The sequence below is a fragment of the Cnephaeus nilssonii genome (assembly GCF_951640355.1).
Source record: "Cnephaeus nilssonii genome assembly, chromosome: 4".
NCBI lineage: Eukaryota > Metazoa > Chordata > Mammalia > Chiroptera > Vespertilionidae > Cnephaeus > Cnephaeus nilssonii.
The window spans coordinates 41,667,062-41,682,024 of record NC_137075.1 but is presented as its reverse complement, the minus strand read 5'-3'; positions in this window follow the sequence as shown (position 1 = coordinate 41,682,024).

The following is a 14,963-nucleotide window of genomic DNA, read 5'->3' as shown; positions in this document are numbered from 1 at the left end:
AATAAAAAAAAAATAAATAAAATAATAATAGAAATAGTAATAAAAAGCGTTAGTTCTTATCTGTGGAAGTCAATCTTAGCAAACATCGCGATTCTACCCGAGTTTTTCTCAATCTATCAGACTCCAGCCCTCTCTTTTTATAACAAAAATACCGAAATAGAATAATTATCTTGAGCTAAAATTAGTACGTAATATCATGTATCTACACATATAATTTTTACATCAATATACACGGCAATCTCCAAGTTTAAGAAATAAGGGGCTGCTAATTTATACTTATATTGTTTCATTACAAAATGTGCAAGATTGATGAAGCTAGCAGATGTTTGCAGAATCTTATACACAATATCTGTCCTATTGCTGATAAAGTATAGGTGAATTGTATATGAGACATTAATAAAAGTTGCATGTCACCATCTTAGAGTATTCACTAAAAGAATAATCAAATGTAAAACTTATAACTAACAACTAAGAGAAGGGGAAAACAGAATAATGAAAAAACACACATAAGACTAAATCTAAAAACAGGGGGGGGGAAGAAAATAAGTTAAACCATAAGACAGTGGGTAGAAATATTAACATCAGAAAAAATAGTTGTTAATGCAGGAAGTATCAGAGAGACATAAAGAGGGACATTTCATAATAACAATAAAAGTATCAAGACCACAGGAGGCTATAACAATCCTAAATGTTTATTTGCTTTAATAAACAGTCTCAAAATATAACCAAATGAACTTAAAGGAGAAATACTTAAAGGTGAGACATTCTGTGAACTCTCAGTAATATGTATTGTAATAACTATGTACGGTGTCAGATGGATACTGGACTTATTAAGGTGATCTCTTAAGTTATATAAACATCTAATCCCTATGTTGTACATCTGAAACTAATATATTGTATGCCAACTGGAATTGGAAAATTAAAAATTTTGTAAAGTAAATTAATTGTAAAGTAATTTTAAAAAACAAAAACATATGATCAGAAAACATCCTCTAAGGACCAATTTAGGGTAAAGATTAAACATACAGGCTTCTTCCTCCCATGACTCTTAAAATTTAATTGGCCACAGACCACCAAGAACAAACTCATAGTCTGACAAAATCAGATGTATTGATTTTCAGTGAGGGAGCACACTGCAGAGGAACTGTATTAGTCAAGAGTCTTCAGAGAAATAGAAACAATAGGATATATATGAGATTTATTATATGGAATTGTCTCATGCAGTTATGGAGGGCAAGTGCCACAATCTGCTGTCTGTAAACTGAAGAACCAGGAAAGCTGGTGGTATAATTTAGTCAGAGTCTGAAATGCAAGAACCAGGAGCTCCAATGTCTGAGGGCAGAAGATGGATGTCCCAGCTCAAGAGAGAATTTGCACCCTGGTTGGTTTGGCTCAGTTTGTTGGAAGAAAAGCTTACAGTCTCAGAGTCTCTCTCTCTCTCTTTCTCTCTCTCTCTCTCTCTCTCTCTCTCTCTCTCTCTCTCTCTCTCTCTCCTCTCTATTGTGTGTTTGTGTGTGTGAACATGCATGCATGCTTATGTGGATGGGGGAGGGTGCATCTCATAGTACATGCAATTGGTGTTGAAGAATTACCATTCAAATCTACAGACTCTAGATATTTATAGGAGATTATAAGCTCAAGTAACTAATAAATAAGCACACATATTGTACAAGGTGCTGAACAATACCCTGAGAATAAAATAGTGATCCAATATATTTCAAAGATATGGTTACACAGCAAATCATAGTCAAGGCAAAATGTAATGTGGGCAGTGAGCCCTCATAGCACTTCAGAAGGAGGGGAGACAATTGCAGTCTGGCAGAGGTGGAGAGAATTCCTATCAAGCACAGGATGGGAGCTGGGCTTTAACTGAAGAGTAAGATTTAAACGTAAGTGTGAAAGAAGACATTTTTAAGGGATTTAGATGAGGGGGTAGAACACAATTAAGGAAAGGGTGACTAGAACGGTTTGGGTCAGGAGAAGAGCTCCTGAAGAGAGGAAAACAATATGTTTGGAAATGTAAGTTCAGATCAGTCTGCTGAGACCCTGAGGATTAATGTCTTATTTGGTAGGAACTGGAAAACCATTGTAGATCTCTGATTAGAGCAAAATCAAGACAAAAGATGTCTTTAGAAAAAATGTACTTCGTAATTCAATGCTTTTTACTGGGAGAGAGAATGGAGACCTTCTGGATGCTACTGTCTAGACCAGTGGTGAGCAAACTGTGGCTCGCAAGCCACATGCGGCTCGCGAGCCGCCGTTTGCCGCTCTGTTGACTAATGAGTTTGCCCACCACTGACCTAGACATAAGGTGATAAAGATATGAATGAACCTTGGGGCAGAAGGAATGAAAGGGCAGGGAGAGCCAGTATATTTACTGAAAGAGGGAAATAGACATCTCACCACTGATGAAATGCAAGGGAATGGAAGAAAAATTAATCATAGAAGAGGCCATAAATTTTTTTAAACTAAAGAACCCTTGGAGAATACATAACCGAGATCCATTTTACTGGTGAGCTGAACTCCAGAGAGGCTGAGTAACTTGTCCCACGTCACACATGTGGTCACTACTAGAGCTGAGGAGCTGCCTGTCCTCTTTGCTCAGCCTCCTGTGGGTGCAGACTTGGTAATCAATAAAGATGGTCATAAGATAGAGTAATGGAGAAGACTGACAAGACCCCAGAGCATGGCTGTGTGGATAATAGTCATGGAAAAACTAAAAGTGGATGAGATAATGGCCCAGGGAGGAAAGGATGGTGCAGGAGGTTATATCTATCTAACTATTCCGCCCACATCTCCAGAATAAAAGCATAAAAATATCAGGGAATGGAGCCTAATCCCTAGAAGAAAAGGGATTATAAATATCTGAGAGCTGGTAGGAGTAGGCCTTCTGAGAGATTTGCTTGAAGCAAATACATTCATACCATTTGAAGCTGGTTAAGCTCAGAGAGAGGAATCTAGGGGCTACAGTTAAGTTTGAACCATCAACTTTCCTTCTAGCTTGTCCACCTCTGTTCACCAGGAAGGGTCAGGAGTAAAAATTCCATGCCAGGGCCAATGTCTGGCAACAAGGACCATGTCTAGCGCATCATGGGCTTTATGTTCCAAGAAACAATGAAGAAGTAGAGGTGAAGACAGTACTAAGAGTCCCCTAAAAGGCAGCCTCCTGGGCTTCTGATTCCTGCCAGCAAGAAGGATGGTGAGGTTAATAGAAACTGGGAACTCTCCATTGGGCAAGGCAGAATAAAATGAAACACAGATTTATAAAGGCCCCCTCAGAGCCCTGGGGGTTCCTCCTAGTCCCCCTTTAGTGGAGGGGAGGAGGCAGCTAATCTCGAGTACCTTTACCTACCACACCACCACCAACTAGAGCAATTCTAGTTTATCTTCCCCTTGTCCTCACAGTTTACAGATCAAGCTAGCACATTTCAAAACAAAAATGTCTAACTTAAACATTGTTTGGGAACTATTACTGCAAGGCATCATCCCAGCTGCATTCGATTCCCTGCTTTTTGGTGTTATTTGATTAAAAACGCAAACACAGGGATTTGAATTACTTCATCTGCGCTGTCCCAGAAAGCAGGGACGTCTGCCACTGAGAACCACCTGGAGAGCTTTCTCCACCAACACACACACATCTGAGTTCTATCCTCAGAGATTCTGATTCAGTAAAAGAGACAGAGCCTAGGAATTTGTATACCATTGGCCATTGAACAACATGGGTTTGAACTGCGTGGGCCCGCTATATGCAGATATTTTAAATAAACACAGAACTATGTATTTTCTATTCCTTATAATTTTCCTTAACAACATTTCCTTTTCTCCAGTTTACTATAAGGATACAGTATATAATATATAATACTATATATATATATATATATATACACACACACACATATATATAGTATTATATATTATGATATATATATGATATATATAGTATGATATATATATATATATATATATATATATATATATGATATATATATATCATACAAAATATGTGTTAACCAACTGTTTATCAGTAAGGCTTCCAGTTAGCGGACTGTTAGTAGTTAAGTTTTAGGGAACTCAAAAGTTATACGAGGTTGTTGGACTTCATGGGGGTCAGCATCCCTAACCCCTGTATTGTTCACGGGTCAACTAATATATATTTTAAAGTTCTTCAGACGATTCTCATGAGGAGTCAGACTTGGAAAATTCTACTGTACTAAATATTTACATATATTTTGAATTTAAACAATAACATAAACAGCTAACTTCTCCCTTTTAAGTAGTACATATTAAAATATTAAAAATAAAATTTGGATAAAAAAACCTCATGGACACAGACAACAGTGTGATGATTGTGGGGGTGGTATGGGGGATACATGATGATGGAAGGACACTTGACTTGGGGCGAACACACAGTACAATGTACAAAAGATGTGTTGTAGAATTGTGCACTTGAAAACTGTATAATTTTGTTAAGCAGAGTCACCCAATAAATTTTTAAAATGTTGGGGGAGGAGGGGAAGAAGGTAAGGAGACTTAATGGCATACCTTTCCTTATGCTCCAGTCTTTCCAATTCTCTAAATATGCACGCGTATGTCCTTCTCTCTCCAACTGGTCATCACATGCAACTTTTATGTCTGTGTTTATTACTCTTTAATGCTTCGCCTTTCCTGTTGTTGTTTTCAGTCTGAGCCACAGCTCCAACAGCCACTGAGGAGCTCATCCTTGTTACCTAGACCAGTGACTGGCCTGCCCAAGCCAGGCTGTTACAGGCTACTCAGGTGATTCAAATGAGCAGCCAGATTTGGGAACTGCAGGCTAAGGGCTATTTTCAACAGCCTACCTTAGGTCTTACCTATCTTACCATAAGGAAAGAGTGTTGTGTTCCTTCCAGGTGAATGATACTACAGGAGATAAAACCTATTCCTTTGTAAGACTTGGAAACAAATCAGTGAAACAAAACAGTAGGTTCACAATCTGAAGCACATTTCTTCACACAGATATCAATACAGCCATCCAAACATCTAAACCAGTGGTCGGCAAACTCATTCGTCAACAGAGCGGCAAACCGCGGCTCACAAGCCGCAGTTTGCCGACCATTGATCGAAACCATGAATAAATGCATATTTCCCCACGCTCGAAAGAAGAGATAAGACCTTCTTATGGGCGTGTGTGTGAAGAAAGAGGGACTTGAGTTATGAAGTTTCCATACTGAGTTAGAAATAATGTGAACTTAATTTAAATTGATTAAAAACACTTGTTTAGATTTCACTGGGTAAATTTCAAATGTGATTGGATTTGTAACTGGAAGGCAGCAGGTTCTGAATTCAAAGTATTTCTTAAAAACAAAACAAACAAATGCTACCATGCATCGACTTAAATTCTGCTAAGCCAGCTGTAACTTCTGAAAATACCTTTTAGAAAGATGAATGTTTCCCACATTTTAGAGCAAAGTGAAGCTTCTGATTGAAAAAGCTTCACTGAGGGGATTTTTGTGTTTTTGGAGGCTTAGGGTGTCTAAAACGTTTCTATTTCAAACTCTAGGATGTAGAAGAAAAGACTAACATTAGCAATAACCAATATACAATTTGATCCCCTCAACTGAAGTAGCCATTGAATTCAGGAAGAGAAGAAAAAGTGCAAGGATATTTTTAAGGTTTCATGCTGAATAAAATATATTTTGAGCCTGTGCCAATTGTGATGGGAAAGGTATGAGTATTGAGTGCAAGTTACAGAGATATGTACTAATTAAATGATATAATTAAGACATGGGTCAGTTTAAAATATAACTGGTAATAGGCCATAATTATTAAGAAAAATACTATACTACTATATTTCCTTAATTATGATGTAACATTGCTTGAAAGAAGCAGTTTTTATTAAGGTGCAGGATGTATATGTAGATTGTGAGGTTTTCAAATAGCAAGATATCCAAATAGTGAACATAATAGAAAACAAAAGATAGGATAATTTGTTCATAAATAAATATTCCTTAAAATAGACATGTTGACAAAAATAGATAAGTTGGACTTCATCAAAATTAAAAACTTTTGTCCTTCATAAGACAATGTTGGAAAACCAAGATGGTGGCATAGATAAACGCCTGCACTCGCCTCCTCCCACAACCACATCAAAATTACAACTAAAATACAGAACAACCATCATTCAGAAATGCCTGAAATCTGGCTGAATGGAAGTCCTACAACTAGAGAAGTAAATAAGGAGCCACATTGAGACTGGTAGGAGGGGCAGAGGCATGGAACAGGCTGGTCCAACAACCACGTTTGGTGTTTTTTTTTAATCAGGAGGAATATCTCCAAGGCCTCCTGTGAGAAGTAGAGGGTCCCAGCTGCACACCAGACCTGCAGCCCAGGGCCCCAGAGCTGGAAAGAGAAGTCCCCATAACTTTGAGCTGTAAAAACTAGCAGTCATTGTGGTTGAGTGACATGGAAGCTGCTGGAGTCCCATGTAATCCTCTTAAAGGGCCTGAGAACGAATTTACAGGGTCCTGCTTCCTCTTGTTATAGACTTTATTTTAAAGTCTGTTTTGTCCAGCCCAGCCAACATGACTCAGTGTTTGAGCATCAATCTATAAACCAGGAGGTCATGGTTGGATTCCCAGTCAGGGCACATGCCCAGGCTCGATCCCCAGTGGGATGCATGCAGAAGGCAGCCAATCAATGATTCTCTCTCATTATTAATGTCTCTCTCTCTCCTCTGCCTTCCTCTCTGAAATCAATAAAAATATATTAAAAGTAAATAAAGTCTGGTTTGTCTGATATAACTATTGCTACCTCAGCTTTTTTCATTTCCATTTGCATAAAATATTTTTTTTCTTCATCCCTTTACTTTCAGCCTGGGTATGTCTTTCAATCTGAAGTGGGTCTCCTGTAGGCAGCATATAGGTCTTGTTTTCTTACCCATTAAGCAACCCTATGTCTTTAGATTGGAGCACTACCATTCTTTACATTTAAAGTAATTATTGATAGGTATGTAGTCAATGCCATTTTTTAAGTCATGGTTTTAATCTTTTTTTTTCTTTCTTCTTAAAGAAGTCCCTTTAGCCCCACCAGTGTGGCTCAGTGGTTGAGCATCGACTCAGGAACTGGTGGAGTTGATTCCCAGCCAGAGCACATGCCCGGTTGCAGGCTGGGGCACAATAGGAGGCAGCTGATTGATGATGTTCCTCTCACCAATGTCTCTATCTCTCTATCCCTTTCCCTCCCTCTTTCTCTAAACATCAATAAAAACTATTTTAAAAGTCCCTTTAACATTTCTTGTAATATTGGTTAGGTGGTGATGAATTCCTTACCTTTTTCTTGTCTGGGAAGCTCTTTATCTCTACTTCAATTCTAAGTTGTAGCTTTGCTGGATAATCTTGGATACAGGTCCTTGCTTTTCATCACTTAGAATATTTGATGGCAATCCATTCTTACTTGATAAAGGTAATTTTTAATCCTTATTGTAATAAATCCTGTATCTACCTCTCACTTGCTCCCAAACTCTGGAGAGAAAGAAATGGCTGTTACATACTGACCTTTAAAATGCCAGCACAGCCTGGCCAGTGTGGCTCAGTGGATGAATATCAGCTCATGAAAAAAACTCTCCAGCATAGAATTTCAGCTTTTCCTTCAATTCCATGATCGATCTCCAATTTTTCAATAATTTATTTTTAACTTTCAATTTATTTTATAGTTAGTTTCTGTTGCTTGTAACCAACCAAAGCAAATGGGGGGAAAATCACTCAATAAATATTTAACTGAAGCTAAAATTTATAATAAAATCAACATTAGATTTAGGAGTATATGTTTTAGGAAAATATTTAGCTGCATTTAAAAGGAAAGAATGCCGGCATCAAGAGTCCTTTAGCTGCTACTAATAACTTCAAAATACCCTAGAGTCCAGTCTTGTGTACGTAAGTCATACTATTGACAGCAGGACTAATTTTTTATCCCCTTCTTGTAAATCCTATTATTAACTTGGGATGCCATATTTTTCCTAAATTATAGCCAGTTCTATGCACTATTGTTTTGTGGTTTATTTCAAATTGATTGCAAGACGAATGTAATGATCATTAAACTAGAAAGGAGCATGATAAGGTTTCTGAAAGTAGGTTAATTTTACCTGGAGTCTGTATGTGATGTATTTAAAATATACTTTTTTCCCAAAAGAAATAATATCAAATTATTTCTTGCTCTAGTAAATCATTATGTAAAGTTATTTTTTAAAGAACCGAGTAATTTTCCTGTCACTCTAAAGTGCATGCTAAAATAGAATTATATTAAGCAAGATTTAGCACAGTTGGAAATGAAGTAATCTCTTAAAACAGAATTAGTATCTTTGTATCTGAAATGAGCAAAAGTATAAGTATGTCACAGGTATTTCCTTAGCCCATTCTTTGTGTATAAATGTTCAATGATTATGGTCTCCTGAAGTGCTGAGATAGATGTTGGCCCCTTTGCTTAGCGTGATGAGGTCATGTGGAACTGTTTGCTGCAAACCAGGAGTGAGACATAAAATGAAGAAACACTGACAGGACACCCTGAATATGAGATCACAGGAGAATTTTGGAGAAAATTTTGAGTCTTGTTATATACAAACTCTATCAAGTTCAATTATTCACAAGCAGAGAATGTTAAATTGCTGATTATCCATGTGGATTTCAGAAGCATTGTCTGACCCCATTATTCCAGCTCCTCAAATCATCCTCACCCATTTACTGATTTCTGGAATGCCACCAGACATCCTGTGTCAGCTCTTTGGCTTGAAATTGTGTCTGTGGTTAAAAAACAAACGCCACCCACTTCTGGGATTTAATAATGGCTTAAGAACTTGGCCCCATGGAAAGAACCTCTGCTTTAATCCTACCTCAATCGCATGCTAGGCTATATAAACACCTGCAGCAGGTTTAGGTTCTAGTGGTACATGCCACAGCACTGATTATTTTATAAGAGCTCTCTGAAAGAAGACAATCCTCCCATCATTCTGCTCCACAAAGAAGGTTTCAGACCTCTTTGAGATCAATTCTTTCAGATCACACCTTGACCATTCCCAGGAGGGCTCGGAACTTCCAAAGACCCAGACCATATCATCCCCCAAGTCAGTGCAAGACTTGTCCACTTAACTCATCTCTTCGCTGCTTTAGGTCAATTTTGTTTCAAAGGGCCCTTAGCCATCTCAGTGGTCCTTCTCAATAGGACTCCCTAATGCTGACTCTTTCAGGGTGTAGGGTTTGAGATATTAGTTCTTTCTATCCGGGGAGACCCTGGTTTCCTTAAACCAATTGGTCAACCTCCTCCCCAAAGGCTTTACTTTCTGGTTCAGATTGCTTCCCAGTTTTTGAAGAACAACAACAAACTGCGATATCTGGCCAAATGAACACTATCAGGAGATGCAGAGAGTGTTGTGACCCGGTGACAGAGTTTGCTGGATAGTAGCAGGTATTCTTTCTGTTCTCACCAGTCTTGTCCACTTTAGCAAGGGAGCAGTAAAAGTAGAGCAGAAGATCAAGACAATGCCAGAGCAACAGATAGGGGTATGCCAAAGGGGGGTCTTAGGAAGTCATGCCAAACCAGGGGTAGGGAATCTTATTTAGGAAAAGCAATGCCTGGCAATGAGCTGAGACCCAGGTGATAGAATAGCAGAGGAAAGGGATATCATGCTACATGCATGAGATATTGTAGCACAAGAAGGGAACAATTTCCTCAATGTACTAGTACTAGTAGACTGGGCCGGAGGTTAGGGTTTAGTTGTACTTATTCACAATCGTCCATCTAAATTTTTTATTTTTAAAACAAAACCTACATTGATTGACTTGTAAGACCAGAATATTTCAAAATGTAGAGTAAGAATCACAGATTCCTATAACAACGTTAGCAGGGACCTTAGACTTTACCTAATTCTGCCCTAACTCCCTGTGTTGGACTTTTCTCTGCACCATCCCTGATAGAGGCTGCCATAGCCCTCCTTGGACATCATTCCCGCAAATAGCAGCACATTTTGATTGTTAGATCCAATTGTCAGACCGGTAGACTCTCTATAAGAGTCCAAAATGGATGGACTCAATGTCCCCACATCACCACTATTCAGACGTCTGCATCTTAGATGAAAGCAAACCATGTCACAATCTATGAGCGGGCACAGTCTACACTAATAGTTTTTGGTGTGACCCCAAGAAGAGATGAAAAAACAGGAGTACTTTTTTACTGAACAGTGCTTATCTCCTCAGGGACTATTTTCAAGTATTCAAATGACTCTGAAGGGGGAGTATGCCAAGGGAAATCATGTATTTTCCCTATGAAACCAGAATTGAGATGGGGTGTCATATACTAGTACACACATGCACTGATTCCTTATTCTATCCAGTCAACTCATATTAAGCTCATACTATGGGCAAGAGTTTACTGCTCAGAGACAAAAGGGTTCAGCACTCAATGGGCTAGTCTACAATTCAGCAGAAGAACTTTCTAGGGCCCCAGGTCTTCTAAGATATACCCCATCACTCTCAGAGGTTACAATCACTGCTTAATTCTCTTGCAGCTTAGGGGCTTGGGAGCAGAGATCAACAGAGGTGTGCTCCCAGAGAGCTAGGTTTTCCGGAAGTCGGCTATTGGAGGCGCTGTGTTCTGAACCTGCACCTTTAGTGTCTTTGTACACTTGACCTCACTTGTGTTCTCTTGGGCAGAACATGGGAAAATTTTATCTGAAGGGAGCAGGAACTAACGACACGAGGAAATGAAGAATTTCAATTACCTACTGTTTCCATGCTTCAGGGATTTTTTTTTTTTTCCATTTAAAGCCATGCAATATGGAACAAAGAGCCCTGAATACAACTGATTTCAGAGATGCAGAACTTGCTGTGATTCTCTAATTCAAACACACTGGAGCCGCCAGCTGGCAGACAGTGCAACCCAACTGAATAAGGAATAAGGAAGGACTCTGGAGGAGACATCGCCGCGGAGCCACTAGGGGGGGACCGCAGCACCATGAGCAGCGGGATACTCCAGCACACATCACACACGCGAGGATGCCCCAGGAGGCTGCCTGTTGCATTACTTTGGTCCTTTACAATTCTTGACCCACGGATTTCTGCCTCTTCTTCGTCCACAAATAGGAGAGCACGCAGTGCTGCATTTATACATTATGAGAAATCATTAAAAATAGGAGGATATTAAATGAAAAGGTCCATGAAGGGGCATGACGTTTAGGGTCTCATCTCAATCTGTCCTTTTAATTCTGCTATAATTTTATCATGAACGTAAAATAAGACACAAATGGGGTATAAACTATTGTGCACGTTGTTAGGGGGTGGAGATGCTGAGGGGATGGGGGGCTGATGGGATCAGGGTGGAGGGTAGAGCTACAGCCCAGCACTGCTTCACCACGGGCAAAAGCCTTTAATGCAGCTGACTTTGCTACAGACGGGTGAAGGGGATGTTTTAGAGGTGAGAGGCATTTCTCTCAGTTACATCTTTATCAGTCCAAGATTGAGGCCTGCCTTTCCCTATAGGGCAAATGCTTAGGCAATAGCACCCAATAGACAATGGGCCCAACTTTCAGAAAATTCAAAATAAATGTGAGATCAGTCAGAACCTAGAAAACAACAAAATACAAACCCCTGTTCACACCACAAAAGAGCTAACATTACAAAAGCATCATTACTTTTTAAAAGAATGTATTTGTTGTGGGATTTCATTTGCAAGAAACTTTCCTAGTATATTTAAAATAAGTAACTTCCTGAAATTTAAAATAGATGAAAATAACAAAATTTAAAACATACTTATTCATCACTGTATTTATGGCATACTTACAATGGAGGGGGGGGTCGGGCATCATCTTTATAAGAGATCAGTGCCATTACCATTATTTTTTTAGTCTAAGGTTAGTTTTATGTGCTATGTAATTACCTCATAATGGTGATATTAAAATGCTAGATGTAAGAAAACATTACAATTTAAATTTGAGAAGGGAAAATGCCAATCAATTGTTTAAAGACCATGATGGCCATGGCAGGTGTGGCTCAGCTGGTTGAGTGTCACCCTGCACCAAAAGGTCACTGGTTCAAATCCAGTCAGAGCACATACCCAAGTTTCAGGTTTGATCCTCAGTCAGGATGTATATGTGAGGCAACTGATCAGTGTTTCTCTCTCACATCTATGTTTCTTTCTCTCTTCCTTTTCCTTCCTCTAGCTCTAAAATCAACGAAAATGTATTTAAAAAATATTTGATGGATAAGTTGAAGTCAAGCTTAAAAGCAATGGGAACAAAATTTCTGCTCAAATTGTTTTCCCTTTTGTTCCTAAATGTTTAATACTTTGACTTTTTAAACTATTTAAATGCAAAGATTTCCATTATATTGCTGAACTGGAAATTGCTGAGATCTGTCTTCAAAATTTTATTTATGAAGGAAAAAGATTGTATGAACCCTACACTAATTAAAGCTATGGGTATATGTTTTTCAGGTAATGTTTGAACCCCAAATTAATAATCTCTGCTTTAGACTGAGGGTAACATAGGCTATAGGAAAAGATAAAATATACGGAAGCTGAAAGGCCCATCAACCCCAAAATAGCATCTGTTCTTCCTGCCCCCTAAGCAACCAGAGTGTCAAGCCAAGAATGCCTGGCAGGGAATCTGTAGGGTCTAAGCTTTGCACAGGAATGACCTAGAGTGGCGGTCTTCACACAGGCCTGCCGAGGGCTGAGCCTGGTGGTCTGTTGTGGGCAGTGAGGGTTAAACTGAGCAGCTGGACCTCAAGTCTCCTGCCTTCAATCCAAGCAGCTTCATCTGTTTACATACAGGGCTTCTGAGTACAATTTTGAAGGAAAGTTTTGGATGCTACAAAATTTGACATAGAGGACGTAAAAGTGCTGAAAAGGTTATCTCCAGGTGCTTTTATTTTTTTGGATCATCCGTGGTTGTTTTGCTATTTTTGCTTTCTGCATCTTCTAAATTTTCAAAAGTGAAAAAGTGTTAGTTTTGTAATCAACATGCACACAGTTACATTGAAATAAAAGAATAAGCTTTGCCTACTTCTCCAAAAAAAAAAAAAAAAGTGCTGAAAACAGGCTTTCCGTTGGGATCATAGCATTTTGAACGTGAGTTGCAGTTTTCAAACACAAAGCACAGCTGTTTTGTCTCTTACTCTGAAGCTGTGAAAAAGGGAAAAGATTTTGAAAGCGGGAACAGGAAAAGGCTTGAGAAAAGTGGCTGCTATTTCTGGGCTAAAGTCTCCCTGGCAACAGTCTTCTCAGAAGCTTTGTCTTCCTAGAGGGACGTAGGGTTTATGAGTGATGATTCCAGAGAATTCATGGGACCCAAAGTCAGCAGAGACCAGAAGAGATTGGAGACAAAGCAGAAAGTCAAAAACGGGCCACAGAGATGTGACAGACGGTAGGTAGCCAGTGAGGAGTAGTTGTCAGTACAGCCACACCGTCCACAGAGATATGCAAGAAGATAGAGAGGCCCCTGGGTCTGCAGCCATGCAGGTTAAGCTGAGGTTCCTGATTTGCAAGAGGTCCAAAGACCTCAAGGGCTGTGGCTGAAGAAACGTGCAGCTTCAAGAAATAGTTACAAAGAGCAGAAGGTGAGTTTAGTCAGCAGTTGCCCAGGGCAGGGAAACTGCAGCATCGTGAAAAATGGGTAGTGGAAAACTGGGGGTAAGAAATGACTTAGACGTGACAAACTCTAAAGCCACCACCATTATCACAAGAATGCTAGGGCCAGTGCAAGCTTAGAACTAAGTGCAACAGATAAAAAGAACAGTCATAGCTTTCCAGACTAGATCACAGATGTTCCCAGTCCAACTAGGTAAAACAATGAATAAATGCATGCATGCAATGAAAAAGGTAAGTTAGAGATTTAAAAAACCAAAACAAGAAACTTGCATCAGAAAAGGCATAAAAACGTACAGAATGGAAACTGGACTGAAGCCCGTACAGAGAGAGCCTGAATCTGCTTCACAATTAGTGCACATCTGAAGCAATGGTTCCCAGCCCAGCAGCACCAGCAGGCCCTGGGAGCTTGTTGGAAATGCGAATTCCCAGGCTCCACCTCAGACCTACTGAATCACCAACAGTGAGGCCCAGGAATCTGTGCCCACCAGGTGATTCTGATACACGCTGAAGTGTGAGAACCACTTAGCCAGAGGCATTAAGATGACCAGGAAAATCTACCTATCAAATCCAGTATGGCAAAGCAAGGAACATCAAAAGAGAATAATGTCAAATATAACCAATCAAGAAAGTCAACGATGGCTAGAATCCTTACCAATCTCTCCACCCTAATTCAAGTCACCTTTGCTTGTTGCCTGGACAACAATAGTTCTTTGACTATCTCTCCTGGTTTGAACCTCTGGTCCTGGTATAACGATTAAAAGTCTCCCTTTAAGCCCCTCTGGTGTGGCTCAGTGGTTGAGTGTCGACCCATGAACCAAGAGGTCATAGGTTCAATTCCTGGTCAGGGCACATGCCCGGGGTTCAGGCTCAATCCCCAGTGGAAGGCATGCAAAAGGCAGAAGATCAATGATTCTCATCATTGATGTCTCTCTCTCTCTCTCTCTCTCTCTCTCTCTCTCTCTCTCTCTCTCTTCCTCTCCCAAGTCAAAATCTATTGGGGTGGGGGGAGTCCGGCGGGGGAGGGAAGCAGTCACTCATAATCAATTCTAGTTGACATACAAGATAAAGCCTTTTATGATTTCTGTGTTCTAGATCATTGTGATTCGGGCATTTCTCCATGTTGTCAAAAACCTTTAAAAATATCACTTTTAAGGCAGAATGACTTTTCCATTTCCTAAAGATAATAATTTAAGTAGTTCACAATATTTTACTATTATAAATAGTACAGAGCTATTTTTAAATGATATAATGCTGTAATGAAGAACATAAGTTTTGTCTTTATTTCTAATTTTTTTCTTTAGTATAGGTTCCATCCAATAGGGAGCATAAATGTCAGACCTTTTATATCACAA